Consider the following 16,846-nt stretch of genomic DNA (forward strand, 5'->3'; position numbering starts at 1 on the left):
ATGAACTTCTTGGAGCAGTCAGGGCTTTTATATCACAGGTGCAGAGCACATGGCCTGTTGGCGGTCCTCAAAAGCTTTTTGACAGGTACCTGTCTGTAAAACTTTTTTAGGCATTCTTTTATAGGCGAGGTCAATAAGAGGGGCTACAATGGAGTCATATTTCTTAATAAACCTCCTGAAGTACCCAGTGAGGCATAGGAAGGCTCTCACCTGTATGTGTGTGTGTGTAGTGGGTGGAGTCCAATCTAAAATAGTTTGGATCGTCCCCTGCAGTGTTGGATCTGGCCTCCACCTACTAGGTGGCCCAGATACACAACCTTTCCCTGCCCTATCTGGCACTTAGAGGCCTTGATAACTTGTAGTGCTGTTGATGTGAAAGAAACATAACAGGTAAGCGGGAGGGAAAAACCAACAACAAGGAATAGAAAGAAGATTGGGAATTGGACGTTGGGACAGTCAAGCATAATTCTGTTGTTTTTTAATCCCCCGGTGTTTTCGACCCAGGGAAGCAGGGGAAGATGGCTGAGCTGGTGAGTAGTTTTCCGAGGAGGGATGGATGTTTATATCCCCTTGTGTGCCTTTGGTAGCAATGGGGGCAGACTGGGACAAGTATGCCCCTCTGTGACAGCACATTTAAGCTTCAACTTTTTAATAGACAATGCCTTGTTTTTCTTCTTCGTCCGCATTTCTTCTTCCCTGTGTGGTCTGAGCTGGGATGTCTACGCCACCCTAGATTTTGGACGTATGTGTGGTTTTATTCAACCAATTTATGTGTTACTCTTGTCAGGAATACACTACGTTATAATGTCGTATTTCAAAGCCTCCTAACCCGCAAGTTTAACAAGCACTTTGTGAGCCTTAACTATAGCTGTGTTGGTGTGCCCGGTAAACAGGAGAAATGTGCTTGTTTTATAATGTTTTACACATATGTCATGTCATGTCTATCAATCTATCCTCCTGCCCCACTCTGACTCATCCCAAACCCATTCTATACTTTCATCTCCTAAATAATCCTGCCCTAGCTCTTCCATGCTCTTCCACATGTAACTCACACAAACCTCAGTTTACTACCATGATCTCCCAAACAACCCTACTAAATTCTCCCTCATTTATCTCACCTTTGACTCATCCAGAACCCCTCCTGCTACTATGATCTCTCTAACCCTTTCCACAGACTCTTCCCTCCTCCCTCCCTCTTATACTCATCCCAAGCCTCATCCTATTACTATAAACTCACAATTTACACTTCTGGATTCTTCCCTCCTCTACCCCTCCATAACTCCAGTCAATTCAACTAACAAACTCACATATCCGCAGCTCAAATGAACTCATAATAATACTAAAACTATACTCATATTTCCCTATACTAATCCACCACTAATTCCTTTTCGGTTTGGGAGTAGCGTGCTATTTGCCGAAAAGCGCTTAGACGCCTCGTCATGGGTAGTAAGCGATATATAAATATTATGACAATACAATAGTAAGTTCCGGATTTTTAATAGACTGTTACATTGTCATACCTGGGAATAACACAGGAATTACTAGAAAGGACAGGATAAAACCTGCATTTTAACTGTACAAGAGGCACCTCTCCATGTTTCGCCACTTTAGGAAAATAGACTGATGTTGAAGAATGATTGGAAGTCGGTCCAATCTCTCAGCTGTTTGATTGTGGACCTCTGGTATTTTGACCTAGTCTATGAAACAGTCTCAAAAAATGAGTTTAACTCATGTAAGCTTTAGTGTAAGTGAACTCGAGTGGGGATCGTCATTAATTGGCCAAGGATTGAGATCTTACCATGATTTTGCTTGGCTCCACACTTCGTAATGGCCATACACCTTTAAATGTATTTCTTAAGAATGACGTTATGTCCATTTAGACCATCAGCCCTTGTATTTCGCCGCATCACACTTTTCTACTTTGCACTTTAAATAAGCAGGTAATGAACTAACATAAGAGTCAACGCTGAACAAATGCTACCTCTAATAAATCACCTGCTGGAAACTGATTTGTAAGGCTTCTACTTGTAATGAAGCTTTTCCTTTTTTCACTAATTCTCCGAAAGTCTTTGTCGCTCGGGTGTTAGCTGTTGGATAATTTCCAACCCAGTCACTAATGGACCCTGCCTTATGTCAGAACTCAGCTTCCTTAAGCAAAAAGTAGGGTTCTTGAGACAAAAAGACGAAAAAGATGGAAAACCATACTGCTAAGAATAAATATCCGGTCTGATGCTATTTGCCCCAAAAACATTAAGTAGCCCTTGTTAAATCAGCTCTTTCACACCAGACAGTATTGTTTCTTGACTACTTGACAGTCCTAGTGATTTTTTTTTCTGAAAACATTTGAAAAATAAACCTTTCTGGCTGTGATTGTTAAATAACCCAGAGTTATCAATTCCTTTAGGCAAAGTTGGCAATCTTTCCTCAGTCTCGCTGCACCTGTAACTAATGTATGTATTTTCTCATTTTTGTTCCGTTTGAATCCAATAGGCAGTATGAGCGGTCCTGTGCCAGACCTTCTTCTTAAGCGAAACCTGCTCACTTTTGCAATAGTAACACAATACTTAATTAACCTGTTTACCAAGGAGTCCATTTTCCTTTCCCTTCCTCTCTGATATAGGGCTTAATAACACCACTGGAGAAAAAGCTGAGCCAACTTTCACCCATAAACATCTCAACAGTGCTGGCCATAATTCTTGAGACCATAAGGGACTCCCAATTATAAAACTTCTTAGATGACAGTAACATCCTTTGATCTGTACAGCCAGTGTTCAGACATGTTCATATCAACAAATCTGCTTTCTTGCATTCTGGTGTGAAGGCCTGCCTTTTATTGATATTGGAGCTGGCATTCTGTGCATTACTGTCTCCCAACATTTTGCCTTTACTCATCCTTGTTCTGAATCTTATTTTGTTGGCAATGAGACTGGCAAAATTGACTTTCACATAAATTAAATGTGGCAATTTGTTGTAAGTCCCTATAAAAGTGGTACTATGTGTACTCAGGGCATGTATATTAGATGCTACTAGTGGGATTGCAACACGTATTGTATTGCCCACACAAGCAGCCTTTTAAAACATCTCATGCATAACATTGCAACCTGTATACAGTTTTATACTGCCAATTCGACCTGGCTTACGAGGCCTAAACCTCCTTTTTAATACATACAGATCACCACTAGGATAGGCCTGAAATCCCTCATCTAAGGGTGTGTATGTGCATGTGGTTTATTTAACCCCTTTGCTGCCAGGCCTCTTCCCCCTTAGGTGCCAGGCCTGTTTTTTTGGCTATTTGGGGCAGTTCTCACTTACACCCTCATAACTTTTTGCCCACATAAGCTACCCACACCAAATGTGCTTCCTGTTTTCCAACATTCTCGGGATTCTAGAGGTACCAAGAGTTTGTGGGTTCCTCTGAAGGAGACCAATAAATTAGCCAAAATAAACAGAAAATTTAGTTTTTTTTAAAAAAGAAACGGGAAAAAAGGGCTGCAGACAAAGGCTTGTGGTTTTTTCCCTGAAAATGACATCTTCAAAGGGTTTGTGGTGCTAAAATCACCAGCTTCCCAGCTTTCAGGAACAAGCAGACTTGAATCAGAAAACCCAATTTCTCAACACAATTTTGGCATTTTACTGGGACATACCCCATTTTTGTGATTTTTTTGTGCTCTCATCCTCCTTCCAGTTAGTGACAGAAATGGGTGTGAAAACAATGCTGGATACCAGAAACCTAAACGTTTCTGAAAAGTAGAGACAATTCTGAATTTAGCAATGGGTAATTTGTGTGGATCCTACAAGGGTTTCCTAAAGAAAATCACAGCTGAAATAAAAAAATATTGAAATTGAGGAGAAAAAAACAGCAAGTTTTCTCCAAGTTTTACTCTGTAACTTTTTCCTGCAATGTCAGTTTTTTTAAAGCAATTAACCGTTACGTCTGCTGGACTCTCTTGGTTGCAGGGATATATAGCGCTTGTAGGTTCATCAAGAACCCTAGGTACTCAGAGCCAATAAATTAGCTGCACCTTGCAATGGGTTTTCATTCTATACTGGGTATACAGCATTTCATTTGCTGAAATATAAAGAGTGAAAAATAGGTATCAAGAAAACCTTTGTATTTCCAAAATGGGCACAAGATAAGGTGTTGAGAAAGAGTGGTTATTTGCACATCTCTGAATCTTGGGGTGCCCATTCTAGCATCTGAATTACAGGGCATTTCTCAAATTGACGTCTTTTTTTATACACTATCTTACATTTGTAAGAAAAAAATGTAGAGAAAGAGAAGGGGCAATAACACTTGTTTTGCTATTCTGTGTTCCCCCAAGTCTCCTGATAAAAATAGTACCTCACTTGCATGGGTAGGACTAATGTTCACGACAGGAAACGCAACATCGACACATCACATTTATACATTGAAATCTGACTTGTTTTTTGCAAAATGCCTAGTGGTAGATTTTCGCCTCTGGCTCAGCAGGCACTTAGGGAAACCTACCAAACCTGTGCATTTTTGAAAAATAAACACCTAGGGGAATCCAAGATGGGGTGACTTGTGGGGCTCCCACCAGGTTTAGTTACCCAGAATCCTTTGCAAACTTCAAAATTTGGCATAAAAAACACTTTTTCCTCACATTTCAGTGACAGAAAGTTCTGGAATCTGAGAGGAGCCACAAATGTCCTTCCATCCAGCGTTCCCCCTCGTCTCCTGATAAAAATGGTACCTCACTTGTGTTGGTAGGCCATGTGCTCGCAACAGGAAATGCCCCAAAACACTATCTGGACACATCAAAATTATCAAATAAAAAATTACCTGTTTTTGAGGTGGGGGGACACCTGCGTTTTTGGTCCTGAGCTCAGCAGCTATCTAGGGAAACCTACCAAACCCAGACATTTCTGAAAACTAGACACCGAGGAGGTCCAGGTAGGTGTGACTTGCATGGATCCCCCAATGTTTTCTTACCCAGAATCCTCAGCAAACCTAAAATGTAGCTACAAAATCACATTTTTCTCACAATTCTGTGTGGGCTCACTGCACAGGGACATGTTTCCTACCACCCAACGTTCCCCTCGGTCTCCCGGTCAAAATTATACCTCACTTGTGTAGGTGGGCCAAGTGCTTGTGACAGGGATGAACCAAAAACATGTCGAAATTGAGGGGGAACCAAAGCAGGTCTAAAAGGGTAGTTTGTAAAAAAACATTTTTAGGCTGAAAAGTACAGCAGAATTTTTATTGGTATAGATGAGACCATGCTGGGTGGTAGGAATTTTGTGGATTCCTGCAGATTCCCGGAAGGTTCCATCACAAAAATGTGGGGAAAATGTGTGATATACAGCAAAGTAAGAGGTTTCCAAGGCATTGTGGGTAAGGAAATGGTGCGGGGTGCATGTGAAGCACACCACCCTGGAATCAACCAGATGTTTAGTTTTTAGATGTGTCTAGGTCTTTGGGATTTTTCTACATGGCAGCATCCCACAGTATAAATAAAAGTGCAGCCCGCACCATTCCAAGTGGGATGATTTTGAGAGTTACCAAGCTCTCATGGCCCAAATGTAAAACCAAAACCCAAAATAATCAAATGTCCTCTTGCTTGACATGAGATATGATGTTTTAGTTGTGTTTTGTCTTTTTTAAAAAAAATCCTTGAATCTAGTAGACTTTCTGCCTCCCTCTGGGGTGTGGATCGGGAGTAATTGTCCAATCTGCCCACTGGTGGGCAGAAAAACTTTGGCCCCATTTATTTGGGGTGGGGGTATGGCCATACCCCCAACCTCTTATTTTGAAAAAATAATCTTCCCTGGTCTCTGCTGGGCTTTCTGCCCCCCTTGGGGGCAGATGGGATTTCCAAAAATAGGCCATTCTGCCCCCAATTGGGGCAGTTATGGCAAACAGTAATGCGCCCCCATGGGGAGTGACCCTTGCGCAAGGGGCTGCCCCCCCAAACAAAACACACACATACCAATCCATGATGTCTAGAGGTTTCTGCCCCCTCAGGGGCAGATTGGCCTAAAAAAATAGACAAATCTGCCCCCAAGGGGGGGGGGGGGGCAGAAATGGCCTAAATATAATTTGCCCTCCAGGGGAGCGACCCTTGTCTAAGGGGTCGCTCCCCATACATACAAACATAAAGTAAATAAAAGCAAATATATATATCGCTGGTGTCTAGAGGTTTCTGCCCCGCTTGGGGGCAGATCTGCCTAATTATATTAGGCCGATCTGCCTACGGGGGGCAGAAAAGCCCCCCCCCCCGGGGAGCAGCACTTGCCAAACGGGCCACCCACTTATGCGTTAGTATAAAAAAAAAAAAAATCACAGGTGTCTTGTGGTAATTAGATTAGGCCGATCTGACCCAGGGTGGGCAGAAATGGCCTAAAACATAATTTGGCCCCCTGGGAGTGACCCTTTTTTAAGGGTAGCTCCCCACACATAAAAGAATAAAAATGATCCAAAAAAAATATATATATCCCTGGTGTCTAGTGGTTTTGGCCTAAAAATAATTTGGTCACCTGGGGAGAAGGCCTTTGCCCAAAGGCCGCTCCCCTTATGCGCAAGTATGATAAAAAGAAATAATCCCTGGTGTCTAGTGGTTTCTGCCCCCCGGGGGCAGATCGGCCTAATTATGTTAGGCGGATCTGCCCCTGGGGGGGCAGAAATGGCCTAAAAATAATTTGGCCCCCTGGGAGCGACCCTTGCCTAAGGGGTTGCTCCCCACACATAAAAAAAATAAAATAAACAAAAATTATCCCTGGTGTCTAGTGGTTTTCTGCCCCCCTGGGGGCAGATCAGCCAAATTATATTAGGCCAATCTGGCCTAAAACTAATTTGTCCCCAGCCTTTGCCAAAGGGGCCGCTCCGCTTATGCACAAGTATGAATAAAAACAAATAATCCCTGGTTTCTAGTGGTTTCTGCTCCCCAGGGGGGCAGGGGGGGCAGAAATGGCCTAAAAATAATTTGGCCCCCTGGGAGCGATCCTTGTCTAAAGGGTCGCTCCCCACACATAAAAAAATAAAAATAAACAACAAAAAAATGATCCCTGGGGTCTAGTGTTTAGGCCGATCTGCCCCCGGGGGGGATGAAATGGCCTAAAAATCATTTGCCCCCCTGGGGAGCGGCCCTTGCCCAAAGGGCCACTCCCCTTATTGAAATTTACCCAAAAGAAAATCCTTGGCATCTATTGGGCATTTCTGCTCGGGCAGCAGAAATGCTCTGAGAGACAAGAAAGGAAAGGAAAGGTCTTTGCTTTCCTTTCCTGTCTCTCCTGACCCACCTCCCTGTCGAAAGAGAAATTCAAAAGCATTTCTCTTTTGGGATCATGCGACTTGCGCACTGACGTCATCAGACATCACTGGGGGGGTGGGAGGGGTCGGAGTGTAAGGGGAAGCGATTCTCCCTCCATCCCCGACTGGGGGTGTGTGGAAGGGAGGCCCATGGGGGGCTCCCCACTGGGCCGGGTGCAGGACGAACTGGTCTCGTCCCAGGCACACGGGAACTGTGTGCCTGGACGAGACCAGCTCACCCCAGGCACCCTTGGGGTTAAAAAGTTGAATATGCAGTTTCATGTTTTGAATGTCCTGGTGGTGCAAACTCTTACATTTGTTTTTAGCAAGACCTACATTTTCTATTGGATAACAGTGGGTTACCTTTTTACATTTATTACGTGATGACATTTCCACTTTTCCCCAAGCAAAGGTTAAGTTTACACTTCAATAAAATGTAATTTAAACCCTCTTTATTAGCAAAGTCAGCTTTTAAGCCACAATCCTGAAAATGGCACATTTCAAATGCTGGAATTTTCTTGTCCGAACCATTTGGTGCTTACAACCTGTATACTGGGTCGCATTCTTAGGTGCAGTTGGCCTTTGTGTATTCTTCCCAGACAGTATCACTTAGGGGACTGGGTTTTTGGCAGGATTTGCACCCTGACAAATAGGTGGGGGCAGAGCAGTCACCTACCACACTAGCACTTCAATAGGGCTGCCTCCTGCACGCACAAAGAAGGAAGGAAATTCCAGAACCAGATATGTGGGGAAATATAGCAGTGTCTCCCACTTCAAAGCTGGCACCAGGCTTAAATATTGGACCTTGAGACTCTTGCTTCACTACATTCCTGGACCTATGGATACTACAAAGGAAGGACAGCCCTGCTGCTGGAGGCCTGCCCTGTTGCCAAAGGCATGCCCTGCTGTCTGAGGAGGAAGATGGGTGCTGTTCCTTCCATCCCAAGCTACTTCAAGGGTCAGCTGAATGATCTTCTGTTTAGTGCTGCAGGGACATAACAAGCTCTGGATGCCTCTCTGCAGCTACCCAGATAACCTGTTGCAACTGTACCTGCCTGGATCGGCAGCTGGACCTACCTAAGACCTGCTGGCCTCTGCAAGAGTGAGTTTCTGATCCCCTAAGAGGCCCCTCCTCATGTCCCTGGCCTTTGTTGACATCAAAGTGTACTTCTTAACACAAAAGAGAAATCCAGAAGTTTTTGGCCCTTAGTTATGATGAATGGGCATGCTTGTGCAGAAATCTTAACAACCACAACAACCGCAAATGCAAAGCTCCGGTGAGCCCAATGCTTTGGGCTACAGCAAAGACTGCCTGCAACACTTGGCCTGCTCTTTGTGCTACAGCCACCACCATCAGTGGTGCTCTCCCTGCTCCTTGCAGCCTCGTCCACTCCAAAGTAGACTCTTTGCACCGGACCTTGAGAAAGTAACTTTTTCTGTGGGACAACCCTGGTCCCTGTGTCCAGCCTGCACTCTAAAGCAGTGTCTTTGAACTTGTTATTTTCAGCCGGTCCTGCATGACCAGATAACCTTGTGTGGCACTTTGTATGTGTAGTTGCAATATTTATCTACACGTTTAAAATGTGGTATCTATGGTTCTACTGGTAGGATTTTTATCATTCCGGGCTCATATTATTTATTTAATTTTACTATATTTTTTGTCTCCCAGAGATGGGGTTTCTAGAGTCTATTAGTGCTCTGGATAGGGGGCTGCATAACCACCTCCCCTTAGATTTTGGCCCCAGTTGTTGGGATCCTTGGGTCCTAAGAAGGCTTGCAGAGGCACACAATTTGTGTTTGTAGGCTGCATAATTTTTACACATTGCCTCTACTTTTGTGCCAAGTTACCAGAAGTTCAAGCACAGGTTATTTAATGTGGTTCAGACTGAAAAGGATTGTAGTTGTTGCTTAAGAAGGGTTTGCATCCCTTCAGTCATATACCCAGTTTTTTACAATGAAGGAGTAGCCTCTTTGCTGGTTATGATAGAGCGTCACTTACCTTCAACACAATGAAATGCACAATCCTCCTACACCTTCTGTGTGTGGTCTTTGGGCCATAAAAAATGGTTGCATTTTGTTTTTAAGGCACTACCCTCAACATATCAATATAGGTCTTTTTTAACCACCTACAGTATTTGCAAGGTATGGGGCACAACTGGATTCTGTTTGTCCCTTCAATATTTATGTAAGGCCTATATTTGAACTTTGTGTTGAATCACTAGGATCTGATGCATTCTTAGGCAGATGAAACTGATCTACATAAAATATTCACAGTATCCTCAGTTTCAGATGCTGCAATTAGTCCATGGCTAGATGTTATATTACTCTGTTCAAGCGAATCAAATCAAAATCAAACATATTAGTTTTGGTGCTAGGAATGGACCTGTCTTAACCTTTTTAGATAGTTTTGCTCTCTTCAGGCTAGATATTAGTCCAACACCTACTGTAAATACCCTAAACATTAAAATGAATACAGAGGTTTTCCTGAAACTCAAACAATGCAATTATCTTACAGTGTTGTTTTCCAGTATCAGCAGTCATAAACACATCTTTCTATTATACAGTATGTGAAAATGGTGCATTGATGATGGACTCTGCTACTCACTCACCTCTAGAATATTGTAATCCATATAACTAGCTTTTCCTAAAAACCTTCTTTACACACTCCACAGAGCACAGAATACTGCTGCATGTGCCAATTTGCTTATTGATTTCTGTGTTACATCCCAGTTCTTTTCTGCATGAAATTTGAGATTGCCATGAATCTCCAAGTGTGGGAGAGCAAATCCAATTACATTTCCTTGTCCTCAAGTGTATAATATGTGTCAGACATACTGGAGAACAAACAGGTGTCTCTCTCTCTCTCTCTCATCTCTGTAATGGGCTAGACTCCTGCAGGTTCAGAGTGATGCAAGTCAGCCAATCCTAACAGGTTGGTCTTATCTAACATCATAGTTAGGTGAAATGTTCAGTAACAATGTAACATTTACATTACACAGAAATTCACCAGCTATAACTCGTGCCTAAGGCCACTATTTCTGACACCCTCGCTATGTACTACCTATATACTTCATCACTCATGACCTCTCCTATGATGTCATTGATAAGTTAATAAACTGTGCATCGCAGGCACACGAGATATAGTTACCTTAGGGCACTAGCTATATTTAGTTTAGGTCACTATAGCTATTACTTGTGATTTTTTGTGTATTTTAGAATTTAAAACATTACATTATCACTGAAAATTTCACCTAACTATAAAGTTACTTTAATCTTAGTTTTTTCACCCACTCACACACCCATAGAACAACTCACACACCCACTCTCAGACCCGCAGAACCACTCACACATCCACAGACCCACGCATCCACTCACACACTGAGTCACACAACCACTCACACAGCCACTCACACATCCATACATCCACTCACAGAACCACTCACACAACCACACCCACACACAGACCCACAAAGCAAGTCACACACACCAAAACCCCCACCTACACACCCACACAACCACTCACACACACCGTCACATACCCAGGTTGCAGGGACATTATTATTAGGAAACCAATTTAAAAAAACAGAAAAATTCACTGAAAAATACCAATGGTAACAGGAATATTATTGTTAGGAAATAAAAGGAAAAAAAACAAAACATTAGCAATTCATTGAAAAAACAAAGGTTACAGGAACGTTATAGTTAAGTTCAGATTTTGCATACTCAAAACCATAGAAATTCAGCATTCATATGTATAGTTATCTCAAGTAACTATAACTCATGCCCTAAGGTAGCTACAACTCGTACCCTCGCCATGCACTGCTAATTACCCCACATATTACATCATTCATGACATCTTCTATGACATCATTGATAAAATCACTGCAACATTTGGAGTGAAATTATTAATGATAAAACTGTGCATTGGCAGTGGCACGAGTTATAGTTACCTATGAGCATGAGTTATAGTTACTTTAGAAAACTATAACTGTTGAATTTATATGATTTTGTTTGTGTAAAATCTGAATCTAACCATAATGTCCCTGCAACGTTTGTTTTTGTTAGTGCAAATAAATATATGTAGTGCTAACTATAACTTGCACCCAGCTATGCACCGCTTATAACTTTGCATGTTACATCACTCATAACAAGCTCTATGACATCATTTATGACATCACTGTTGACATATATCACACCACGTGGCCCCCTTCCCCAAGTCTTAGAAGGCACCAGGGGCTCCATCTCCAGGGCCAATTAAATAAAAAAAGTTAAGGGCTGCATGCCCTCACATTCAAGCCTTCTTAGGCCCCAGGGATCCCCGAATCTGGTGCCAAAATCTAAGGTGAAGAGGACATTTAGCCCCCGCCAATCCAGAGCGTTAATAGACCCTGGAAACCCCATCCCTAGGGACTAATTGTGATAAAAAAAAGGAGGGGATGTTTGACTTCCCAACCATTTTTAGGCCCGAGGGCACCATCCCCTGGGGCCACACCCCCCCAAAAAAAGTGGGGGGTCAGCACGACTCCCTCCCCAAGTCGTATTATGCCTTGGTGACCCAATCCCCTAGGGCCAAATCTAATAAAAATAGGTTCCTAGAGTGGTCAGTGGTGATAGGAGTAGGTCCCAGTTCTGTGAGCCAACAGGATGCATTCCATAGTGAGCTTTTGCATCTGAAAATCAGTACCTCTGTCTTGTCCGGGTTGAGCTTCAGGCAGTTGTCCTTCATCTAGCTGAGGACATCTGTCATGCAGTTGTGGAAGTTGGTCTCTTTGGAGAGGGAGAGGATGAGTTGTGTATTGTATTGTTCGTACAGAATATGATAACTTATATATAATATATATATATACATATATATATATATATAAAAAGAGGGTGCGGCTGAGCGAAGATCCTTCAGGTACTCCACAGATGATTTCACTGTGTTCAGAGGTGAAGAGGTGAAGGTGGACTTTTTGCATTCTTCCAGTGAGGAAGGAGGAGATCCATCTGAGGGTTCTGAGAGGTCGAAGAGGATCAGACCAGCAGTCTCACCTCAGTTGAGTAGGACTTGAATGTATTTTGTAGCTGCAATGAGGGTGGTCTCAGTGCGGTGGTTGCTGGCAAATCTGGGTTGGGAGGAGTCAATTAGGACGTTCTGTTCCAGATGTGAGGAGAGTTGTTGGTAGATGTCTTTTTCTAATCCTTTGGCCAGAAATGTGAGCAGGGAGATCGGTCGGTAGTTATTGAGTTTGCTGTCAGTTGCCATAGATTTCTTTAGTAGGGTTTTGATATCTGCTTGTTTCCAGTCCTTGTGGAAGGTGGCCAGCGGTAATTGAAGTGTTGAATAAAGTTGTGAGGAATGTGGCTGGTTCTGGATTAGCCTGAATGACGATTTGGTGCGAGCATGGGCCGGTTGGGACCCCTGAGTGGACTGGGTTCATGACGGAGTTGGTGTTCTGTGGGGCAAGCTGGCTCCCTTCAGTTAATCAGATGTCTGTGGTGGTAGCGGGGTCATTGTGTTGCCTGAAGAAGTTGCTGGCCTTAGACTGGGGTTTGAATTTGGCAGTCTGGTTGCAGAATAAGTTTGTAATGTTGTTGCAGAGTAGCATGGGTCTAGCAGCTATTAATTAGATCTCAATGGTACTTGGCCGAGGCATACATTGTGTGATTTCGCATATTTGTTTGCTGCGGCTTTAGCTCTTAATCTGCTCTGATGCATAGCCACTCTTCTAACATTGATTCATTGACATAGATGCAGTTGAAGTGAAAACCCCAAAGGTATTTCAGAGTATAAAACTATTTTTGCTAAAAATGTGCAGGCGCTGCATGGCACTCTATAAAGAATCACATGTGCCAAACGAGACTGCTCAGGGGCAGATCTGATCCTTTATAGTTTAACTGCCACTGTCCTCTTTGACAGTGATCCTGGTATGCCCAGCATTAGACCATTGACACTGCAGCAGTCACAGGGTTGAAGATGGAGTGTCAGCTCATGTTACCCCAAGGTGCCATATTCTGAAACCTCAGCGTTGCCGCACATTAGGAGATCTTAAACCTAATGATCCTGGTCCCAAAGTTGCAGACTCTCATCCTTGAAAAACTTAGGCTAAAAAAACATAAGGACTGAAACTACAATGTAAATGGCAGCCCTTTGTAAACCTCAGTGACCATTATACATGTGCTCTAATGCTTCTTTGGCCTTTTATATCTCCCACACTTAATATCCTAGACGCTTTTTTCTTTGGAACCCCCTGAACATTGAGACCACCTTGACGACCTCCAGAATGATGCCTGCGGTATCCATGCTAAATAAAATATAAGCCTCCAATTTCAGCCACAGGAGCAGCGGCTTAAGCTGCTGAATACTCTCAGGAGTCCTTCTCAAACACGCTTCAATTTTCAGAAAGGCACACCTCTTTAAAGGTTGTTACACAGTCTAAATGTGCTTCCAAACCCAGCAACATGTTCAATTATTTGTTGACTGTATTTTTGTGTTCATTAGTGGATAGTACTCCACCACCTTTAACTTGCTTCATGCTATTCAAGTACCAAAATGTATGGATCATAAAACCTAGTGATCACCATTTCTGATTTCATTTAGTATCCCTTCCACCAAGGTATCAACACTCTGGGGTCTGTTTTTGAGGTGATAAGATAGCGGTGTACTGATAAGAACATAAGAGTAAATCCAAAAGAACACAAAATATGAGCTTGTACAATTAGGAATGTAGTGCACTAATAAGAAAACATAAACAGTTAAAGAGGTTGAGGAACAATGGTGGAACCCTTACTCAACCAAGAGGATGAAGTGATTATTATAGTGGTTTGATTTTTAAGACTTTGTCAACTCTCAACAGTATTGAGAGGAATTGCCCAGGCGTACTGCATCAAGGCATTGACATTGCTGGAGCAGGTACTTGATAGTTGTCAGAAATGTATTCATTATCTATTACATTTGTCCATTTTCATTGATTAATGCACTCTGGTTTGACTAAATAATAACTAATTAAAATGCCTGGACTAAAATACCTTTAGGGAAATTCATACAGTGAATTTGTTAGGTATATCTATTGAATTTGGTAGCAAATCTTCCTTAAATCAGACAACCAGGTAAATGATCCATAGTTGGAGTTCAGGGCCTGCATAAAATCAGTCCCATACTCATTATGGGACGACCTGAAAATGCAATCAGTAAAGATGGTGGTGCCATCCTCATATTACTGAACCGTTCTGTAGATGATGATGCTATCATACACAACATTCTTATGAAAGAATCAAAATCTAAGAATTAAAATGCAACCAGTCCTTTCTATCCAACAGACAAACAGATCAATTCTTGAGAGTAACTCTCCTCTACGTTCTAAACATTCTCCTGTACTGTGCCTCAAGGAATAATCCTATAACCTCTACAGTGAACAGTTATTTGGAATCACTAGTTGCACCCATCTGTTCACATAGTTTCTCATGCAAAAACCATAAGAACATCACACAAATTAATAAAAATTGGAAAGATGTGAAAACACAAACGTTGAATAGTTGCTTAACAAACAATTATCCGAGGCTCATCCCAGATCAAACAGAAAGCTGACCAGTCAGCAGTTAATCTCTATAATGTTTCCCTCCTTTCTTTGTCCCACATCCCTAGGCACTCCTTAATGCTTACAGACAGAAACAAATACAATTTCAGGCTCTATTCTCTCCATCATGCAAATAAAAAATCCAAACATGCTTCTCCACCAGAGACTAATTCATTTTATTCCCCTAACACACTACAATTCTAACCATTGTAGGTTGAAGACTGGGCTATAAGAGCCTACAGTTCAGACAATCAAGCTAGGAATTAAAAGGGCTTCAGAATGCAGGAGCCAGCATCCAACAAACCCTGCCCATAAAGGATTTCTCGCGTATCAGGATTTCTACATATTTCTAACATTTAATACAGTACTACTTACCAATCAATTATATAATATTCATCAAGTCACTATATTCCCCACAAAGCAATAAATAAGTCTAATTGAAAACTCAAGACCATAACATATCAGTACCTTAGCTCCTTTTGGGAAATTTATGTTTATGCATTCATAAGTGTCTCTTTGCAACAGATATCCAGACGTAATTTGTGTTCATTTTCCTACATTTTGGATTTCACGGCTACACAGTGTGAAAAAGGGACTGTGGCACATTTTAGTTTCTTTTGTGATATAATATGTTAATACTGCAGAGCAACAAAGTGTTTTATTTTCAGAAATAGAATATTGAAAAATGTTGTTCCCCACTCTAAATGGTGATTATTGTTAGAGCTTGTGTTACTGGGTGGTGAGCCTTGGTCAAGCAGCAACCACAGTTCCAGTCAGGGTAAGGCACAAGCAAAGCCCACATTATCTGTGCTATGCCCCCCGGTTGCTTGGTCAGATCCATCAAGCTTAACCTAGAGGCAATGTGTAAAGTATTTGTGAAACATATCAAACAGTAAAGCAGTGAAAACACCAAACAAAATGATCCCACATCAGATTAGAAAAACAGAGCTTAATTTAATAAATAAAGCAAATCAGCTGGAGTTATGACTTTTTAAAGAATAAACCGAAAAAATAATGCCTAACAGCAGAAAGCACCAACCGCAGCTATCTGGTCATGGTGGACCAGGTCAAAGTCAAACGTTCAGGCAAAGTGCAATGGAGTGAGGGTCCGAAACAGTTCAAGATTAGTCCCACTGAAGGTTTTCCTTCTCATGTTGTGTGCTAAGAGACCCATTTGCATTGAAGAGGTGCCAGGTAGTTGGCATGGTGTGAAGAGGAGGCTTAGCATTTCAGATGGCTGGGCTAGAGCTTCACATTGGCTGTCCCCTGCAGGCAACCAATGTTGTTTTGTGAAGAGATGGGCTTGGAGCTGCTTGCACTGACTTTCAATGCAAGCAGTGTGATTCTGGTGCTTGATTTAAAGTGCTTGCAAGCCAGACCAGGGGCTCAAGACCTGTGGTGCACCACTTGAGGGTCAGGAACTCACTGAGATGGGTCCATGAACTGTTGGGGAGCCTTCTTATGTCCCTGAGGCTCAGATAGGAAGGTTAGCAGACCAGCCCCATTGAGTCACTATAGGGTCCTTGGTTCAAGATGAAGTTACAGGTCTCCTTGTTTTTCCCGAGGCAAGAGGGCAGCAGGTCATCATAGCAGGGCAGTGCATCATTTCATTTGGAGCAGCAGTCCAGCAGAGTTGTAGTCCTCATAGCAGCACAGCAGTCCTTCTTGGAACACTAACCATAGGTCCAGACTTGTACTTAAGTGGATGTATTTGAGATCCTTCTTTTATACACAATTGTGGCTTTGAGGTGGAGAGAAGCTTCTTGAGGCATGCTTTTGAAGTGGACAGATCTACTGCCTTCCCCAGCTCTAGACTAATTACAGGGGATTTGCAGCTCATTGTGGGGCAAAAGAGCACAGCCTACTTATGTGTAAATGGGGCTGGGCCCAGCTCCTCCCTCTTATTCTGTCAGTGATGGGCCCATCCAGTCACACTTAAGCTCCCATTGTGTGTGGCTGTCTAGGAGGAATATACAAATCCCAATTGCACCCAGCCATGTGTCCAAAAACAGGCAGCCAG

Source organism: Pleurodeles waltl, chromosome 1_2 (genome assembly GCF_031143425.1).
Source record: "Pleurodeles waltl isolate 20211129_DDA chromosome 1_2, aPleWal1.hap1.20221129, whole genome shotgun sequence".
Classification (NCBI taxonomy): Eukaryota; Metazoa; Chordata; class Amphibia; order Caudata; family Salamandridae; genus Pleurodeles; species Pleurodeles waltl.